A 5,000-nucleotide genomic window follows, 5' to 3' on the forward strand; every position below is an offset into this window, starting at 1 on the left:
GCGTGCTGCTGCCGATCCCGCTGCCGGTCCAGCTGCCGCGACCCTCGGTCCGACTGGGGCTTAGACATGGAATGAGCTCCGTATGCCTAAGTCAACCCACGGAACGAGCGTGCGGGCGCTCAGCCGGCCGGAGAGGCAGGATGCGCAAGCCGGGGATCGATCGGGTGCTAGGTGGGTTTAGGCACATCTTCAAATTTCTGCCGTGCCAATGCCATTTTTATGGCTTGTAAATTCATACAATGGTCCCCTAAGCCTTCACGTGAAGTTTCGTTGCAAGATGACTCGTTTTCTATTTTTCACGATTTTCGAAACTTTTTGCGGTTCGGGATTTTTTAGAATTTTTTCAGAAGGAGTTCTGGCCCCAAATTTTGTGGACGTGATCCTTCTATTTTTGTTGGCATGCACAAAAAAATTCAGCTAAAAACTCGAACCGGAGAAGATTTCGTGACCGTTTGAAAAAAGTGTCCCCATTTCAGACACTTTAACGGCTACTGGCAGCAAACCTGTAAAATCTCAAACGCTCTTTAAGGGGGTGTGAGTTCTCAGAGGTTTGATGAGGGATAGGGGGCCAACACAAGGGCCAAGTACCAGCACCCATCGCACGTCATGTGCGCACACCCCCCCGGCCCCCCTCCCAATCGCCGGAACCCCAATGCCGCCGGTCAGGTTCTCCGGCGGTACTCCGGCGGTACTCCGGCGATGCTCCGGCGATGCTGTCCCGAGTGAAAAAAATGCGGCACCAGCACATGCTGGAGCCAAGCATGGGCACCGTGGCTCAAAATCGAACTCCGGCCAAGGCCTCGACCATCAATGGCACATGATGACGCATGGTGATGGCACATGCATCGACCATCATCGGCATAGGCTGCCCTTCGGTACGGGCACCTGCCTCGACCGCCATCGGCACAAGCTGGGCCCTGGTGTGGGTTGTTGCCTCGATCACCAGCGGCACATGCTGAGCCTTGGTGCGGGCGGTTGCCTCGAGCACCATCGGCAGACCCTGGGCCCTGGTGCGGCCGGTTGCCCCGATAACCATCGGCACACGCTGGGCCCTGGAGCGGCCGGTTGCCTCGATCACCATCGGCAAAAGCTGGGCCCTGGTGCGGGCGCTTGCCTCGACCACCATCGGCACACGCTGGGCACTGGTGCGGGCGCTTGCCTCGACCACCATCGGCACACGCTGGGCCCTGGTGCGGGCGCCTGCCTCGATCACCATCGGCACACGCTGGGCCCTGGTGCGGGCGGTTGCCCCCAGCACCATCGGCACACGTTGGGCCCTGGTGCGGGCGCTTGCCTCGACCACCATCGGCACACGCTGGGCCCTGGTGCGACAGGTTGCCTCGACCACCATCGGCACACGCTGGGCCCTGGTGCGGGCGCTTGCCTCGACCACCATCGGCACACGCTCGGCCCTGGTGCGGTCGGTTGCCTCGAGCACCATCGGCACACGCTGGGCCCTGGTGCGGGCGGTTGCCTCGACCACCATCGGCACACGCTGGGCCCTGGTGCGGGCGCTTGCCTCGACCACCATCGACACACGCTGGGCCCTGGTGCGGCCGGTTGCCTCGAGCACCATCGGCACACGCTGGGCCCTGGTGCGGTCGGTTGCCTCGACCACCATCGGCACACGCTGGGCCCTGGTGCGGGCGCTTGCCTCGACCACCATCGGCACACGCTGGGCCCTGGTGCGGCAGGTTGCCTCGACCACCATCGGCACACGCTGGGCCCTGGTGCGGCAGGTTGCCTCGAGCACCATCGGCACACGCTGGGCCCTGGTGCGGTCGGTTGCCTCGAACACCATCGGCACACGCTGGGCCCTGGTGCGGCAGCTTGCCTCGACCACCATCGGCACACGCTGGGCCCTGGTGCGGCCGGTTGCCTCGAGCACCATCGGCACACGCTCGGCCCTGGTGCGGCAGGTTGCCTCGACCACCATCGGCAGCCTCGACCACCATCGGCACACGCTGGGCCCTGGTGCGGGCGCTTGCCTCGACCACCATCGGCACACGCTCCGCCCTGGTGCGGTCGGTTGCCTCGAGCACCATCGGCACACGCTGGGCCCTGGTGCGGCAGGTTGCCTCGACCACCATCGGCACACGCTGGGCCCTGGTGCGGGCGCTTGCCTCGACCACCATCGGCACACGCTCCGCCCTGGTGCGGTCGGTTGCCTCGAGCACCATCGGCACACGCTGGGCCCTGGTGCGGCAGGTTGCCTCGACCACCATCGGCACACGCTGGGCCCTGGTGCGGGCGCTTGCCTCGACCACCATCGGCACACGCTGGGCCCTGGTGCGGGCGCTTGCCTCGACCACCATCGGCACACGCTGGGCCCTGGTGCGGCAGGTTGCCTCGACCACCATCGGCACACGCTGGGCCCTGGTGCGGGCGCTTGCCTCGAGCACCATCGGCACACGCTGGGCCCTGGTGCGGTCGGTTGCCTCGAGCACCATCGGCACACGCTGGGCCCTGGTGCGGCAGGTTGCCTCGACCATCATCGGCAGCCTCGACCACCATCGGCACACGCTGGGCCCTGGTGCGGGCGGTTGCCTCGACCACCATCGGCACACGCTGGGCCCTGGTGCGGTCGGTTGCCTCGAGCACCATCGGCACACGCTGGGCCCTGGTGCGGCAGGTTGCCTCGAGCACCATCGGCACACGCTGGGCCCTGGTGCGGCAGGTTGCCTCGACCACCATCGGCACACGCTGGGCCCTGGTGCGGGCGGTTGCCTCGACCACCATCGGCACACGCTGGGCCCTGGTGCGGGCGCTTGCCTCGAGCACCATCCGCACACGCTGGGCCCTGGTGCGGCAGGTTGCCTCGAGCACCATCGGCACACGCTGGGCCCTGGTGCGGCAGGTTGCCTCGAGCACCATCGGCACACGCTGGGCCCTGGTGCGGGAGCTTGCCTCGAGCGCCATCGGCACACGCTGGGCCCTGGTGCGGCAGGTTGCCTCGAGCCCCATCGGCACACGCTGGGCCCTGGTGCGGTCGGTTGCCTCGAGCACCATCGGCACACGCTGGGCGCTGGTGCGGGCGCTTGCCTCGACCAGCATCGGCACACGCTGGGCCCTGGTGCGGCAGGTTGCCTCGATCACCATCGGCACACGCTGGGCCCTGGTGCGACAGGTTGCCTCGAGCACCATCGGTACACTATCGGCCCTGGTGCGGGCGGTTGCCTCGACCACCGTCGGCACACGCTGGGCCCTGGTGCAGGCGCTTGCCTCGAGCACCATCGGCACACGCTGGGCCCTGGTGCGGCAGGTTGCCTCGAGCACCATCGGCACACGCTGGGCCCTGGTGCGGGAGCTTGCCTCGAGCGCCATCGGCACACGCTGGGCCCTGGTGCGGCAGGTTGCCTCGAGCACCATCGGCACACGCTGGGCCCTGGTGCGGTCGGTTGCCTCGAGCACCATCGGCACACGCTGGGCCCTGGTGCGGCAGGTTGCCTCGACCACCATCGGCACACGCTGGGCCCTGGTGCGGGCGCTTGCCTCGACCACCATCGGCACACGCTGGGCCCTGGTGCGGGCGCTTGCCTCGACCACCATCGGCACACGCTGGGCCCTGGTGCGGCAGGTTGCCTCGACCACCATCGGCACACGCTGGGCCCTGGTGCGGGCGCTTGCCTCGAGCACCATCGGCACACGCTGGGCCCTGGTGCGGTCGGTTGCCTCGAGCACCATCGGCACACGCTGGGCCCTGGTGCGGCAGGTTGCCTCGACCATCATCGGCAGCCTCGACCACCATCGGCACACGCTGGGCCCTGGTGCGGGCGGTTGCCTCGACCACCATCGGCACACGCTGGGCCCTGGTGCGGTCGGTTGCCTCGAGCACCATCGGCACACGCTGGGCCCTGGTGCGGCAGGTTGCCTCGAGCACCATCGGCACACGCTGGGCCCTGGTGCGGCAGGTTGCCTCGACCACCATCGGCACACGCTGGGCCCTGGTGCGGGCGGTTGCCTCGACCACCATCGGCACACGCTGGGCCCTGGTGCGGGCGCTTGCCTCGAGCACCATCCGCACACGCTGGGCCCTGGTGCGGCAGGTTGCCTCGAGCACCATCGGCACACGCTGGGCCCTGGTGCGGCAGGTTGCCTCGAGCACCATCGGCACACGCTGGGCCCTGGTGCGGGAGCTTGCCTCGAGCGCCATCGGCACACGCTGGGCCCTGGTGCGGCAGGTTGCCTCGAGCACCATCGGCACACGCTGGGCCCTGGTGCGGTCGGTTGCCTCGAGCACCATCGGCACACGCTGGGCGCTGGTGCGGGCGCTTGCCTCGACCAGCATCGGCACACGCTGGGCCCTGGTGCGGCAGGTTGCCTCGATCACCATCGGCACACGCTGGGCCCTGGTGCGACAGGTTGCCTCGAGCACCATCGGCACACTATCGGCCCTGGTGCGGGCGGTTGCCTCGACCACCGTCGGCACACGCTGGGCCCTGGTGCGGGCGCTTGCCTCGAGCACCATCGGCACACGCTGGGCCCTGGTGCGGGCGGTTGCCTCGAGCACCATCGGCACACGCTGGGCCCTGGTGGGTTTAGGCACATCTTCAAATTTCTGCCGTGCCAATGCCATTTTTATGGCTTGTAAATTCATACAATGGTCCCCTAAGCCTTCACGTGAAGTTTCGTTGGAAGATGACTCGTTTTCTATTTTTCATGATTTTTGAAACTTTTTGCGGTTCGGGATTTTTTAAAATTTTTTTATAAGGATTTTTGGCCCCAAATTTTGTAGGCATGATCCTTATATTTTTGTTGGCATGCACAAAAAAATTCAGCTAAAAACTCGAAGTAGAGAAGATTTTGTGACCGTTTGAAAAAAGTGTCCCCATTTCAGACACTTTAACGGCTACTGGTAGCAAACCTGTAAAATCTCAAATGCTCTTTAAGGGGGTGTGAATTCTCAGAGGTTTGATGAGGGATAGGGGGCCAACACAAGGCCAAGTACCAGCACCCATCGCACATCATGTGCGCACACCCCCCCGGCCCCCCTCCCAATC

Source organism: Durio zibethinus, unplaced genomic scaffold (genome assembly GCF_047325235.1).
Source record: "Durio zibethinus cultivar Kanyao isolate XHJ-2024 unplaced genomic scaffold, ASM4732523v1 HiC_scaffold_3, whole genome shotgun sequence".
In the NCBI taxonomy this organism is placed as follows: Eukaryota; Viridiplantae; Streptophyta; class Magnoliopsida; order Malvales; family Malvaceae; genus Durio; species Durio zibethinus.